Source organism: Podarcis pityusensis (assembly GCF_964106645.2).
Source record: "Podarcis pityusensis genome assembly, chromosome: 6".
NCBI classification, from domain to species: Eukaryota; Metazoa; Chordata; class Lepidosauria; order Squamata; family Lacertidae; genus Podarcis; species Podarcis pityusensis.
In genome coordinates this window covers 59,151,280-59,167,805 of record NC_138030.1, presented here as the reverse complement: position 1 = coordinate 59,167,805, position 16,526 = coordinate 59,151,280, and the positions used below count along the sequence as shown (strand labels likewise).

The 16,526-nt window shown below is 43.3% G+C and overlaps 1 protein-coding gene across 2 annotated transcripts in view; it reads left to right on the top strand.

The window, feature by feature from the left end:
• Positions 1-16,526, top strand: part of DAB1 (DAB adaptor protein 1) — a 644,236-nt gene that overhangs the window by 191,644 nt on the left and 436,066 nt on the right. The window contains exon 1 of one of the 2 annotated variants that reach the window (XM_081011791.1): positions 4,910-4,928. The exons of the other annotated variant lie outside the window; for it this stretch is intronic. The gene's annotated coding sequence lies outside the window, so the exon portion shown is untranslated. Of the gene's footprint in view, positions 1-4,909; positions 4,929-16,526 lie in introns of those variants that run through there. 2 annotated transcript variants of the gene reach the window in all.

Sequence of the window (16,526 nt, the reverse complement as noted above, 5' to 3'; positions counted from 1 at the left end):
CTAATAATTTCAGCCCAGAGCTAGTATAGAGGCATTAGGGACAGTGAGAAACCTATAGAAAACTGCCTCAGTGAAGCAGTTTTTAAAGAGTCCTCCTACCCACAGAGCTCTCTTCACATAGGACCCTGAGGTAAATTTGTCAAAGTAGGTCTCTATTACTGTGAAAAATTATAAACATGCTTCCTGCAAACCACGAAGAAAAAGAAAATCAGAAGCAAAATTGGTTTGAGCTCATCCACTTTCCCGCCTTGCTATTGCTTCATGGAAATAAAAAGAGCAAAATAGAAAGAAGGGGTACTCTATCAGAAAATGGCATTTATTGTTGTAAAGTAGCTGGAAAATGGAAAACACCACAACCATCCAATGTTAATGCTCTGTGTTAATAATATAAAATACATCATGTTCACTACATGCAGCAATAATACCAAGCCCATTTAAATAAATTATAATTATATCTAAGAGACTCTCATGGCCCTTAAAATATGAATTCAATAGGACATAATCCGTACTATAAAATTCCAGAGCTGGACTGACCATAAGAGCTATTATTGCTGCCATCACAACTGGAATTTCTGTAGCCTCCTAAGTGTCCTGCCAGAGACCATTATGTCCTGTGGAGAGAACAGCTGGAACCAGGGGAACCATCTCTGAGACATCATCTTAAGGCCACATGCCAAATGAGAGATATGCAGTGCAATTCTATAGATGAGTAAGCCAAATACAGTTCAATGAGACTTATTTCCAGGTGAGTGTTCATAGAATTGAAACTCCAGTAACCTACTTTTGGTTCTGTGGTATTCAAACAGGGCTGCAACTAACTGATTATGAAAAGAGACTGTGTGGAAATAAGTACAATAACTCACCAGTGGTTCATGTCCCAACCAAAATGAATACCGAGGCATACCACGCAGTGCACATGCCAACATTTTACACAACTACAGCTGCTGCTGCAGTATATTTTGGATTATAGTTTGTAGGCCAATTGTGATTGTCAAAATAATCACTACTCTCTGGGCTTTTAGGTCAATGTAGGACAGGCTGCTGCAGGGGGAAATGAACATAAGATAAAGCCATGTGGTGAAGAGTCTTCTACAGTACATAACTATGAGCAGAGTGAGGCTCAAAACGTAGTCATTGGTATATAAGATGTGTTGTGTTACACAAGCATGCCTATGTATTTTTTTCATCTCTGAAATGTAGGATATATCTTCGGACTTTGCTTGCATAGATGGCAGCCCACCAAGCCATCATCTCTCTCCTCTAAGCATGCCCACAATTCTCCTCTTAAAGGTAAAGGGACCCCTGACCATTAGGTCCAGTCGTGGCCGACTCTGGGGTTGCAGCGCTCATCTCGCTTTATCGGCCGAGGGAGCCGGCATACAGCTTCTGGGTCATGTGGCCAGCATGACTAACCAGAGCAGCACAGGGAAACACCGTTTACCTTCCCGCCGGAGCGGTACCTATTTATCTACTTGCACTTTGATGTGCTTTGGAACTGCTAGGTTGGCAGGAGCAGGGACTGAGCCACGGGAGCTCACCCCATCGTGGGGATTCGAACCGTCAACCTTCTGATCGGCAAGTCCTAGGCTCTGTGGTTTAACCCACAGTTTCACCCGTGTCCCAATTCTCCTCTTAATCCAGAGTAAATGTTTTCCTGTGATCAGGAGCTAATGGCTGAGACTAGCTGGTTCAGCAGCATCTACAAAGGGATGCTTGCAGTTCCACTTGAGCACCACAAGCACGGCACTTTCAGACTGAGAGCAATCACAGCCTATTGTTACACTTACACACACACACACACACACACACACACACACGTGATAATCTTTTTCATTTTCACCTAATGACAGAAATAGATTATTAATTGCAGAAACTTAAAGCAATTAAAGCCATCCAAATTGTGGAATCCACACTTGCTATGTAATTGAAAGGAAAAACTATACTCATTATCGGATGGCGTTCTGGGGTGGGTGGAATAAAATGACTATTAAAGCATACAAGATGTTTCTGAATTTAAGGGTTATTATCATATTATTCATACATAAGAAATTTAATATTCAAAGCATTTTACAACTTGTGCTTTGCTTTACTTGCAGGCTATTTTAGGGGACAGTACGTTTCCTCAATAAGTGCATGTGACCAGACTATGTGGTTGCTTGCTTTTACTCCCAGTTTACACACAGGGAACTGAAGTTGTAGAGGATAGAGCCTTGACTCTCCCAGATTCTGCATGCTTTCAGTTCTCCTATATTTACTCTCTCCTCAAAGAATAAAATGAATAGATTTATATAAAGCATGCTTAGGACTGGGCATCGCCACAATTAGAAAATCACATGTGGAAGAAAGGTGCATTGAAAATGATGTTTATGGCACTTATCTCCTGGTAGATTAGGCTAATGATGAATTTAGGATTGTCAGTCATCTGTTTCCAGGTGTTCTCTGCTTCATAGGCTGTAGAAGGATGGCCCTCTATTTTGAAGATGTCTCCTGTATGAAGGGCTGTCCAGTCAACACCCAGTTTAAAGATAAAGAACCATAAGAATGGAGAGCAACGAAGCAGGCTATCCTTGTGTAGCACAATCGTCTCAGAGTTCAATGAAATTATTTTCCAGTAACTGTGTTTAGGATTGCCACAGAAGTAGGTGAAGTTGATAGATAGTAAGGATGAGGGTGAGACACACCTACATAAGTGTTAAAATATGTGTGGGCTTGCCACACACTCTGCCACTGACAGCCGCAAACTGGGCACCTAAGAGAAGTAGTCATACATGCATACCGATTTGTGTGTGTTGAGCTCCATCAAGTGATGGGGGAATCCTGAGCCAAGTAGGCCCATCCCTCACATGAAGGAGCCCTATGTACAAAGAGCTTCCTCTAACATACTATATAGCATTTATAGGGGGGCAGCACTATTCAGTGCACCCCCTTGATACATTCTTTTGACACATGAAGGGGTTTGTGTGAACCCTTCTGTAGTGCCTCACTTAAGGGCCTCCATGAGAGTAATGACTTAAGGTCTCTTTGGTTTAGGTGTAACATTATCCCCACCACCCAACACCATCTAGTGTACGGAGTAGAGTAGATGGATGCAGACTGTCACATGAAACAATTTTATGTGTACATAGAATCACAGAACTGTAGAGTTGGAAGTAACCACTAGGGTCATCTAGAAGAGTTTGGATTTGATATCCCACTTTATCACTACCCGAAGGAGTCTCAAAGCGGCTAACAATCTCCTTTCCCTTCCTCCCCCACAACAAACACTCTGTGAGGTGAGTGAGGCTGAGAGACTTCAGAGAAGTGTGACTGGCCCAAGGTCACCCAGCAGCTGCATGTGGAGGAGCGGAGACGCGAACCCGGTTCCCCAGATTACAAGCCTACCGCTCTTAACCACTACACCACACTGGCTCTAGTCCAACCCCTTACAGTGCAGGAATCTTTTGCCCGACATGAGATTTGAACCCGTGACCCTGAGATTAAGTGTCTCATGCTGTATCTATTGAGCACATGCACACAATCGTCATCACTAATTACAGCTTCCCAGTGCTGATGCACATGCAGTGATATATTTGTCCTGGCAATGTTGCACAAGTGTCACTTTTTTCTTCTTCCATGGAAGTTCCCGCTGAAGCACATTAGTAATGTGGGAAGCACATTACCTAGAAGTAAAGCTTAATGTCATAAACTTTTTGAACGATCCACGCTGGTCCATGAAGAAACAGTATCTTTAGCCATGAGAGTTTGGGGAGGGGGGGTGGAATCCTGAACTAGCAACAAATTTGTCTTCCTTGTACAGAATTTTTAATGAAAGCCCATCTGTCGGTAGGTCTCCCACTGTGGGTCCCTACCACCACTGCCACTTGCAGCATGCTACTGTTTAGATTACGGTTACCTATGCTGGGGACCAAATTTGTTTTGCAAACAACATCTGGGGTGACCAGAATGAGAAGTGCAGAGTTCAGCAAAACGTTGACAGAATCCAGAGCACGAACACCTTGCTTCAAACCTCTGTGCTTCAATTACGTGAGCTGGTTCACCTACCGCTTAATTGGCCGCAAGCCATACAAGTAATTATGCCGCTGACATCTCCTGAAATTATATTCTTAATTGTTACATTTATTTGTATCACAATGAAATTAAACCACATCTCGGTTTGGTGGGGCTCTGTTGCTCTCATAGCTACAAGCATTGTGGGGGCATGGCAAGCATCAGTTTTACATTTCATGGAAATGTCGTCTGGCAAGCTAGGGGGAGGAAAAAACAAAGGAAAACTCCCCCAAGACCTCTAGGGAGCAAAAATTGTAAAGATGGCAAAGTAACAGAATATTGTAGTATGGCTCTTATTATTATCATAGCGCACTGCAGATTACTCTGTTTCTCTCCGCTCCCGCCCCCCCCCAAAACTGGCTTTTATTGTTTGCTACAATTTATAAGAGTTTACCAGGGCAATGCTGAATTGGTTTGCCTGCAAACAGCAATATAATATCTCACTCCAGAGACACAACATATCTCTATTTGTCGTTGCAAATTTACTTCTTTTAAAGAAAAAGGGGAGGGGGGGACACACACATCCTGCTTCCCCCCTCCTGCCTCCATTTCTTCCTTTCTTTTTTTAAAGAAGAGGAATAACATCCTTTCAAGGAAAATGTATGCGGAACCAATTTACAGAGGTTTGGGGGGGGGGGGGGAAGGAGCTCTAAACACAGTTTGGTCTTTCTGCTCAGAACTGCTCTCTAATTGCTTTGAATTTACTTTATTGCAAGGTTGGGGATTGCTTTGAAGTGATTATGAGGAGAACAAACAGGCCTTTTCTTTATTTGCAGGGAGAATTTAGAGAAGGAAAAGCTCTCTCTCTCCACCACCCCCCTCCATTTGATATCCTGTTTTAGAAGCTAGAGTTCTAGAAGGTCTCAACAGTTACTAAAAATGTAATGGTAACACATTTACTTCCTTTCTTTAATGGCTGAGTCATTTGTACTGGGGAATCTTTTACTGGCATTGAAAAGTACTGCTTCAGCTTTTCTCCCCTTAACTGTATCATTTCGATGGATGGAGCAACTGCATTCTTCTGTTTCTTGGCAATCCCTTTGCAACCCCCCTCTCGCTGCTCCCCCCTCCCTGCCCCCCCGGGCTTTCCACCTCTGGGTTTTCTTTTGCTCTCATACTATTAAATGTGTGAACACAATATGATTTGGGAAATAAGTAAAATAGCAGTCAGGATTTGCATAAGGAATCTATACCTGATAAAACACAAGCAAAGATGGTTGAAGGAAAGTAATAAATAGGCCATGTAAGATAATGCTACACACAACCAATGTTAGAATGTTGAGCATCTGAAATATTTACATGGTGATATTGTATATTTATGTGAACCCTTTAAGCAGCCTTCACCAGGACAGGCTGGGAATGATGAGGTTGGGGAAGCCTGTCTTAATGGGTCAAAGATGTGTCTAGCTGCCTGGAGCCCTCAGCCCGAGGCCAGTGCTTTTTACCTCCTCTCTGGAACCTTGTGGGCAAATAAATTAATAAAATGAAATGGTGCTAAGCTAACCAGCAGTAAGTTCGGTCCACCTTTCATCTCCATGATAGCACAGCAAACTTTGGATATCAGAACTAAGCAATGGTGTTGTGAGTGCAATTTGACTCCCCATCTCACCAGAAATATATTTAGTGGCACAAAGAGAACCATAGAACAAAAAGAATGAAGGGAAGTTTAAGTGGAGAAAGAGAAGAATCCAACTCAATGTTTCTTGTTACAAGCTACTGGTGAACGTCAGACAGGTATGACAGAGGTGAACTACTTCAGTGATGACGAAATGATGATGAGCTTGGCCAAAAGCTCCTTCAAAGTTTAGGTCCAACTCATATTAAGCTCTCTTGTGGAGGGAAAGCCAGCTCTTACCACAGCACGCACCCCTTTCCCTTTGCCACTAAAATTTACTGAGTAGCAATGGAGTCTGAAAAATATAGTGCCATTCATGCAATGTTGCGCTGCCTTGGGGGTGGGCCCTCCTCCCATGGCACATAAGCTTCCTGGAAGAATTGTGTCATGGTTGTCTGAAAGGAAATTTGAGCACATGAGCTCATGTATAGGAGATTTATGTGATTGTGACACCGGTGCCCCAGGCGTGTAGAGCATCTTCATGTGAGCTGCAGCTCACACGCAGGGTTTTCCAACACACAGTTGTTGAAGGAAGGCAACATGAAGGGCTCAAGAATAATGACCCAAATCCCAAGTCAATAGCAGGGCATGCTATTGCCATAAACACAAGTAATGAGTGAAGAGGGCTTATGTTACAGCAGCATTACAAGCACTAGGACTCCTGGAATGCACCTTTGGACTCTGAATCCTCCTTGCTGCTGTTGCCACAACCAGGTCAATTTCCAGAAAAGGGATGGGAGAGGTGGAAAGGTGCTGAATGTGAGGTGGGCAGTGGCAGTGAAGTGCTTGATAAGGCACTGGGAGGATAAAGAGGCCTGGACTTCTAAATGAGCTCAGAAACAATACCATTTATTTTCTGAGTATTTTTTGGAGTGGGAAGGGGAAAACAATTCCTTTGTGTCTAGTCTGTTGCAAATTGAAATGCAGAGATGAGGTAGGTTTGCCTATCACAGAAGAACCATATGGATCTGGGGGTGTTATTCACACGCTTTGCCCCAGAAAGGGGTTGCATATTCAGACATGAGTGGAATACTTTACTGACCCTTCCATAACAATAAGAAAAACCATTAGCACTCGAGGCCGCTGGGTACAGAATACACAACTGAAGCAATCTGTTCTGAATGAAATATTAATAATAGTAAATGCATGGCTGTCAGGTTTTTATATTGCACACATCTTTATGTTGAGTCTGAATACTTTGCGGAACACACATTATCTTGTCTAGGCCATTTGTGATGCCTCAAAAACTTTGCATACCACCTATCTATAAAATGCATGCGTAATGTTTCAGCACAAATTAATTTCTTCTGTATGCAAACTAATGTGTGCACATTTCTGCAGAGGTCTGTAGTTCTGAGTTGAAATGCTTCCCCCGTGGTATTCTGCAGCCAAATAATGGGTAAGGTATTTTTTTTAATGTAACAGATGTCAGGCAGCATGGCCCAGAGAGCAGGCTGGGCGGTAGGATGTAAAATATTCTGTTCCAAACTCTGACAAATACCTGTCCCGTGACACCAAAGATGTCACATTGCATCTCTCACTCCATTTTTTCTCATTTAACTTCTGCAGTTGTTGTGCAGGAACTTTTAGATTCTGACAAGGGAATGCAAAAAAGAAGTAAGTGATATGTGCTTAATTTCCATTGAAATCAGCCGGACTTAAGTATGCCAATTACTTGTGATGTCAAAGGGCTCCAGATTTTATCCAGGTTATGACAGGACAGGGCTGAGAGGATAGGAAGGAGCATGTTAAAAAAGACAACATGAAACTATCGTGTATGTATGCATGATAACTGGCAGTCTTTAGCCCTCCTCAGGTGTGCAAATTCAAGGCTTACAAAACATGTGATGGACAGCTTGTGGAGGATGACTGTCTGAAGCAGTGAGCCTTCTGAATTCATGAAGGTTCCCTGCATGTTTTAGAACCCTGGAAAATCAGAGTTATTAAACATGTGACAGAAAGCTCCACACTTTTCCTCCAAAAAATTGGTGGGCTATAAGAACAAGTGGGGTGGGCAGAATATTCTCATTCTGGCAATCCCGCCCATTTTACCTATTAAATTAATCCCAAATGTCCATGCTTCAAGAGGGTTCTTCTGGTATTCACACCTGAATTGGGCTCTTTTTGGTGGAGCATCTGTAGATGTCTGGATTGGCCCACAAATGGGTCCCAAATTACACATCTCATTTTTAGGCCTGAGACAAGAGACAACAATTTAATTCAGACCTCAGGACAGTCCTGGAAGAAAGAATGGGCCTGAGCTGGCTCCCCCCCCCCCCATGAGCGTCTAGTCTTTGTGACTAAATACAAAAAAAAGTAAGAGCAAAATCTGTTAGATTTCAGAAACAAGGGGAGAAAACATGAATCATAATTTTGTACACCACCTTGGAGGGTTGTTGTTTTTTTAAAAAAATGAAGGGCAGATAAGAAATATTTTATATTTTGGCAGCTACGTCACTACCAAGTGATTAACAGTGAGGGGGTGGTCAGGGCAGTCTGGGCACACTGGCAGAGCCAAACTGGCACTCCCACCCATGCACCTGAGTCATTGAGATGCTGCCAGCATCCCACCCCTTCCGTGTCCTAGTACACAGTGATGATGCCACTGCCAGACTAGGTCCACAGTGCCACTCTATGCCTCCAGCTCCTCTTATTGCCGCTGCAATAAAACAGTTCCCAAAACCATCCCGCAGGCAGAAAAGGTTGCATGACTCAGACAACCTACTTGCCAAGGAAACAATTTGCCATCTCCCCCTCCCTAAAGTGGTATCTTGTTTCTTTAACACAAAGAAATTCAGCAGTTAGTTTCATCCTGCATCTATTTATTTTAACGGGGTGCACAGCTGAAAAATGCTTAAGACTGCTCTGCAGCTATTCCTCCTTACCCTTCCCCCCCCCCACAGCACAGACATTACCAGCACTGAAAGAGAGACAACATTTCATGTGGCACAAATTGCTAGCATTTTGTCCCTCCCTCCTTCTTATCCCCAATCAAACATTAAATCTGCATGCAACAATATCAGCCCGTCTTACCTGTGACTTTCACTTCAAACACTTGCTGTCTTCAAAGAGACTAGTTGAAAGGATTTAGTTTTATTAACCACTCTGGCAGCTGCTGCTGTCCTCCCTGTTAGCTAATGGAGTTTAATTATTTTTGTGTGTGGAAGATTCTGGTTTAAATACTCCAGTTGTATCTTCCTTGACAAACGGGGCCTGCCAATTTACATGGAACATGTACCCACTTTACCAGCAGTTGTTATCATCATGGAAGCACATTGTCAACTTGTACAGAACCAGATGCTTCCATGCCCAAATGAATTACAGAGGAAGAAAGGCTCCTCCCTCCGTATCCTCAATCTCAGCACAGCGAAAAGTCAGAAATCTAAATAGCATCTTGATATATACTAGGGATGGGAAACCTCTGGCATGGAAACCTAATTAGGCCCAACACAGATTCTCAGTTTGACCCGTGAGGCCATTTTCATCAAACCACATCCATCTAACACCCCTAAGTGATTTCAGGTGAGGTGCAGGTAAAGACATGGCTGCAAACAAACATTCAGGAGCTTAAAGTGCTCTTCTGCACATGGAACTTGCTGACAGGAGTAACCCACCTCACCACCCAAGCTATAGCGAGAGCTGTGTGTATTGGCTCTGACAATGAGCCCTGTTTGGATTGATTGCACTATGAAGTTTGCCTTCAAATGGGCTCATTGCTTTGTCCATTTGCAGGTGCAGTTTTAATTCATGTGACTCTCTGTAATCTCTGATTAGTTGATTAGTGATTATAATGAACTACTCCCAACTTTTACAGGCAAACAGCCCCACACACCTGCCAAGGTTGGTCTGGGGTGGTGGTGGGAGAAATTCTCGCCCACTTGCTGGATCTGGTCTCTCCACCCCTATATATGTAAATGGATGAAGTCATTATCTACGTGTGGATCTCTAGTCTCCCAAATGCTGCTATTCATGTACAAGAGGAAAATATAAGCAGGCTTGAGAGGACCTGAGGTTTCCAGGAGCATAAAGAAATCTCTAGAAAAAAACTCTAGAGGGGGTGGGCCCCCCAAAGAGTGCTGTTTAGGGGAAATTGTTGGCACTTGATCATACTGGTATATATGCTACAGATGTATGTAACAGATTTGCTGTCTGTTTGCCAAAGCTGAGCATGATTTTTACAGCGTTTTATAAGCTAGGCCAATGGAGACATAGAATGCAGAAATCACTTTTTTGATTATAAAGCCCTTTTGATTGCTGATCACTACAAGTTCTTTGCCTTTCTTTTGCAAATTTGATTCTTCTTTTTTAGGGGCTTGGGGAGCGAGAATGAAAACCTTGCTTTCTTCTTCCCATCAGTTTATGTAGAGTGAGCCCTTTTATTCTCTGGATTTTCTTTGCCATTCTCTACCAAAGAAAAATCCCGGCTGCATCATTCCAGTCTCTTGTAGCCTGATAGGCAATTTAAACATATATTAAAAATCATCCTTCCAGGCACATCACTTTGAATGCTGTCTGACACCATTCACAACATCTGTGTCACATCAGCTCTGGAGCCCAGGGAAAACCTGACAGTAGGAATCTGTTTTTAAGGCATCTCTGGGATTTCTCCCCCTTGGACAGTCCTTTGGAGTGGTCTCCTTGACAATACCTCATCATTGTTGTTTTAGTCAAAGATTTAAACTGAAATGACACAAAACAGGGTCCTTGTCCATAAGGTGGGGGCTTTGTGCAACTGACAAGGATTGCCAGCAATTTCAGAAAGAAAAGAGGGAGGTGCTTTCTCTTTTTCATAAAATACATTTACTGGGCAGGGTGGGAGAATAAAAGCTGGATTTGCCCTTTTTAGTGCTCTGTCAGAAGGGCAAAACCAAAGGTGGATTGCTGGTTTTCTTTTCTCCTTCCTGAGGTTTTTCAGGGGACACAATTTCCCTGCCATTGGGTGGTAGCCAACATTAGTCATATTCAGAGGCCATTGATTTTCATGGTTCATCTTTGAGTGTGACTAATGCTGGATTTCACTTGTTGTTTCTAAAGGGAGAAAAAAATATATACAGCAGAACCAGGGCTGCCTTACATTCCCACCATTTTGGAAGCAGGGGCTGGGGAGTGATCTGCCCAAGGCATGCCCCCTTCCCCCCTGTTGGTTCACAGTGCTGAAGGTACCCAATATGGCAAGGGCTACAGGGGTTTCTGTGGTGATAAGGAAGGGACTTATGCTCTCTCTCTGCTCTTGGAGAAGGAGATCTGAAGCTTCCTATGTCCCCTGGAGCACTCTCCCAGGGTTCAGAGGATTGTAGAGATATGCACATGCAAACTATTGGACCTGCAGAGTCGAAACAGACCTCATGTTTCACTGTCCAATTTGTGAATGAAATAGTGAAGTAAATGGAGGAAGGAACTAACTGATAATGGAGGCAATAAGAACTGTTCCTGTCATCTGCCAATTTCCTCTCTGGAAGTCTCTTTAGAGCAACACTACGTGTTATTTCTAGATTACTTCTGTGGTGGGGGGATGCTAAGATGAGCTTTTTGTACCACTCTTTGTGCTACAAAGCTTGTGTAGTAGAAGCAGCAAAAAGAAAGGAGAGTGCTCTTGCTCTCATTTTTACCCCAACTCCAAGCCAAAAGTTCTTGTTTGAACTTTCAACTCACCACTGCTAATGATAGAGGGATACTAGGCCAGTGTCATGGGTGGCTATGACCAGAATCTATGAAAAACCTCAACTCCAGCAGGGCTGCATTGATGAACCCCCCTGCTGGAGCTTCTGTAGTGAGGAGGTAGACGGACTGAGGGAGGTGACCCATGTGTCTTGTGTAAAGCCCCCCTCCCCACAAAAAAACCTGGATCCTACTCCCATCAGCTCAATGACCAAGAATGGTAGGAGTTGTAGTTTAGCAAAATCTGGAGACTCGTGGGCTTCTCCAACCCTGATGTAAGTGTTAAACAGCCTTGGAGATAAGATGGATCTTAGTGGACTAGAACTTCTGTACAATGGGAAGCCCAGTCCTGTTTTGTGAAGCTGTTCCAGAAGATATTATATGCACATTTAAAATAGCATAACACCTAAAATTGGGGCACATTGAAAAGTTGACCGATACTACCATCTTTTCCTTTTGGTCCATGGGTGAGTTGCCTCGCGGAATTGGACACAGATCATGTGCAGGCCTCCTGTTATTTATATGGAACTAGGCCATTTGGTAAGAGTGAAATCCCTCATCCATCCTCCTACTCAGACTATAAAAATATAAAATTATGTCTTTGGATTTTCCTCCAGAGTGTTTTTTCTTTTTTTGTCCTGTTTCCAAACTTGTCCTAGAAACTCACCCGTGTCTTGCATGTGCATACAGACACTGTTGGTGCTTTAAATAATTAGTAATAATAAGAGAACACTCAAATCTAACTCAAGTTGTCAGGGATTTTAAGATACTAATGAAAGGATTAAATAGGGCTTATTACCCATGAGAATCCTGAAGCACTCTGCAAACTGCTATATTTATACAATAGCTTCACTCCCCAAAGGAACACTACTACCTTTGAGTTGAAAAATGTGGTAACTCTGTAAAAGCTTATTAAGTCAAATGAACAAGATGGAGGGGGATGGCACCATCCTTTTATGTCTTATTCGTTCAGCCATTGTGGCCTATTGGAATTACTGAGGTCTGTACAATATTGTGCCTGCTTAGGGTAGGACATCTGGCCTTGTCTCATTTGGCAGGATTAGATGTGGATTTACATTGCTCTCTGTACCACTTAGAGTTGTTGCCAGGCTCTGTAATTCCTGGGCTTGGAATATAAACTTTTTGATTTATCATGTTTGCCTCAAGTGTCAGGTATACATTTCACACACACACACACACACAAATGCACATCATGGGGGGGGGGGAGGGAGATTCCCTAGTTTAGATTTTACTCCAAGCTGGGGAAGAACTGCACTCTTTCCCAACTGACCTACTGCAAATCCAGTGATCTTTCCACTTGTCTATTTGTTTGCAGCCCCCCCCCCATCCATCTACCTGGCCACTTACCTTACTGATTCTGCTGTTTCAATGGCAGAAAGGGGAAGAATCATATATCTCCCAATGCTCAGGATAATAATAATAATAATAATAATAATAATAATAATAATAATAATTTATTTATACCCCGCCCATCTGGCTGGGCCTCCCCAGCCACTCTGAGCGGCTTCCATAGAAACCAAAAATACAGTAAAATATCACACGTTAAAAACTTCCCTGAACAGGGCTGCCTTAAGATGTCTTCTGAATGTCAGGTAGTTGTTTATCGCTTTGACATCTGCTGGAAGGGTGCTCCACAGGGTGGGTGCCACTACCGAGAAGGCCCTCTGCCTGGTTCCCTGTAGCTTTGCTTCTCGCAATGAGGGAACCGCCAGAAGGCCCTCGGCGCTGGACCTGAGCGTCTGGGCAGAACGATGGGGGTGGAGACGCTCCTTCAGGTATACTGGGCCGAGGCCGTTTAGGGCTTTAAAGGTCAGCACCAACACTTTGAATTGTGCTCGGAAACGTACTGGGAGCCAATGTAGGTCTTTCAAGACCGGTGTTATATGGTCTCGGCGGCCGCCCCCAGTCACCAGTCTAGCTGCCGCATTCTGGATTAGTTGTAGTTTCCGAGTCACCTTCAAAGGTAGCCCCACGTAGAGTTCATTGCAGTAGTCCAAGCGGGAGATAACCAGAGCATGCACCACTCTGGCGAGACAGTCCGCAGGCAGATAGGGTCTCAGCCTACGTACCAGATGGAGCTGGTAAACAGCTGCCCTGGACACAGATTTGACCTGTAGTAATAGGGATGGTGGGGGAGAAATCCCAACTCAAGAACCAAAGCGGAGCCTCTTCAGACAGATGTGGGACTTGTCAGAGATCATGTGTGTTGAGATTCCTGGATTGCAGGGGGTTGGACTAGATTACCCTCAGGCTCCCTTGCAACTCCACAATTCTATTATTCTATTATTCTAGCATCCAAAGCACTCTCAACCAAATGCTTCAGAGATCTGGATGGTTAAATGAATGCTGCAGACAGCACGTCTGCAAAACTGAAACATGCCAGGGTAGGGAAAATGCCAGGGTAGGGAAAAGAAAAGGGAGGAGAGCTATTCTGTGACTGACAGGTCTCTAGTCTCTAATCGGATGGAATTTGTTTACCAGGAATCTCACTGGGGAAGGGATGTTTCAGCTGAAAAGCTGACAGCACAATCCTATATATGTCTGCTGTGAAGTATGGCTTGCTGTGCTCATTAGGACCCCCAAGTAAATGTGTGCAGGATTGTTGCTTTAGGCTGCAATCTGTACCTACTTACCTAGGACTAAGTCCTATTGAACTCAATAAGGCCTTCCTCTGAATTGCCATGTATTGGGATGCCCTGCAAGGTAGCGGAGTCAGTGGCACGTCAAATAATATATTTGTTTCTAAAGTCTAAGCTTTTTCAGTTTGAGAACCAATCCCTAGCAAAGTTTATCTTAAGCTGTAGAAGTTTAACCAAAAATAAAACCCGTAAAGCTGACTGGTCCAGCATTATCAGAACATCAAATACAGTATGTAGAATTTGTCTACTGTGCTAGTAAAGCCTAAAGCACAATTTGTTTTAAAGAGAGGCAACCTGTTGTAATGTCACACTACCAGCATACCACAATGGGTCTACATGAGAAAAGGACGTTGGCAAACTTAGACATTTTCATTTTGTTTCTTGGGCAGCTGTTGCAGCAAAGAACATTAGAGTGAACCCTCACTTCAGCTCTGTAACGTGTGTGTAAATGGCATTGCAGCACTGTTCTGAACATAGTAAATGGTTAATTTTGATTGCCCTGATAAATATGCTATTCATACAAATCTCATAAAACTCTGAAAATTAATATTTTAACCAATGGCCTTGCTTCAGCAAACACAATAATACTGTGCTCTATGTCACCGCAGACCGCTAAAGCAGATGGCAGACGGAAGCTGAGCTGCATAGAGCAGCCTGAAATATTAAATCAAATCAATCTGAAGTTCTGTTTGTGCCTGAGGGAAGCTTTCCATTCAGATGAAGGAGATGGTCTCTCCTAACTGCCTATGCATGGGCCTGGGGTTGGGACAGATTGCTGAAAGATTCAAATGTTAGTGCTACTGTGCTAAAAAGAAAATAGGGTTAAACCTAAATGTGCAGGATTAACCCCAAATTATGTGCATTTCCAAAAAGATATTAGTGAAAGTTGTCATTTTTTTGCTTCCCCACTGCAAAAAGGAGCAGCGTGATTGTTCAGTTCATGCCAATGATCCTTTTCTATTTGTTTAACAGTCTTTCACATATGTATCTGTACAAAAAAAACAACAACCGCGTTGTAAGGTATCTGTTTTCCACTGGTGCCCATGGGAGACTGGTAGGACAGAAAGCAAGGAAACCAGCAGTAGGTGGAGTCAGAGAAAATGACAGGCAGAATCAATCAATTTGAGATTTTTCTCCCCATCCTCCTTGGTAAATTCTTCAGGAACAACGCTGAGACTCAGGAGGAGGAACCTATCAGGCAGTGCCACCTCCTGGACTAGTTGCAAGTAAGAAGGCAGACAAGTGAGGGTTGGTTAAGGGCAGGCTGAAGTTGGTGCTGCAGTGTCCCATTTGGACCACCCCCATTGCTGTCATCATGTATACCCCACTCATAGACATGCCTACACCTTATCTGTCAATGCTTTCCTTATCTATTAAGGCATCTATGCATTTGTGGCTTCCAGGGTGGTGCTACTGCTGCTTATCAACATGTCTATCCAGTGATATGATGTGATTGGTGGAGTCACCTGCAGGTGATTCCTTGAATACTTCACTAGAGGAGGCTGCTTCCTAAGGGCTGCACTGAGATGAATGGGAAAATGTTGCCCCTTGCTGTTTATATCAGAGGACACATTGAAGTCTATCTAGTGGAGGAGTCATGTGTTGAAAGCAGGGCAGGAGGGTGTTGTATGGCTGCACAGGCTAACTCCACCCCACTGATGTGCACAGCAGCCACATTTCCTTGCAGCTCATGTGTTTAATGAGTGTGTGAAAGAGCTCTACATATGTACATCAATATATGCATGGAGCAACTTCAGATGCTGCTGATGGTGGATAGTGTGGGACAGTACATAAATTGTATGAAACAAAATATAAATCAATAAATGTTCTTTCCATATATGGGGGACTCTTCTGAACCCCCCTGTGTTCCTAGAGAACGACGCAGCTGTCTCTTCTACAGATGTCATGCTCTTCAAAAAGAGACAAGCTAAATTTTTGGTTTCCATTTCAAAATATGCACATTCAGAAAGGGGAAATTTTTCATCTTCACACAATAATCAAAAGTGGGTCTTTGGATTTTTTTGCCCTGTTTCTGAATGCTATTTGCAACTCACTGTGCAAAATCCAAAGCTCCCGAGAGGAAAACTCCATTCAGAGGACACAGCCACTCATTTATTCATTTATTGTACTTGTTTATTTGGCAATTCATATACCACCTTATTACAATAATTTCTAAGTGGTGTACAAGTAACTTGGTTTGAGCATATTACACTGATCCTGGTCTGACTGCACTGGCTACCAGTTAGTTTCTGGGCCCAATTCAAAGTGCTGTTTTTGACCTACAAAGCCTTAAATGGCTCAGGACCGTGATACCTCAAGAACCGCCTCTTTCCATATGAACCTACCTGGACCCTGAGATCACCTTCTGAAGCCTTTCTTCATGTGTCTCCTCTTCAAAAAGTCCAGTGTGCGGCAACAGGCCTTCTCTACAGTAGCTCCCCATCTGTGGAATGCTCTCTCCCCTGGGAAGTTCACCCTGACGCCTTCATTATACACCTTTAGGCACCAGGCAAAAATGTTCCTTTTTAACCTTTGGTTGATTTGAT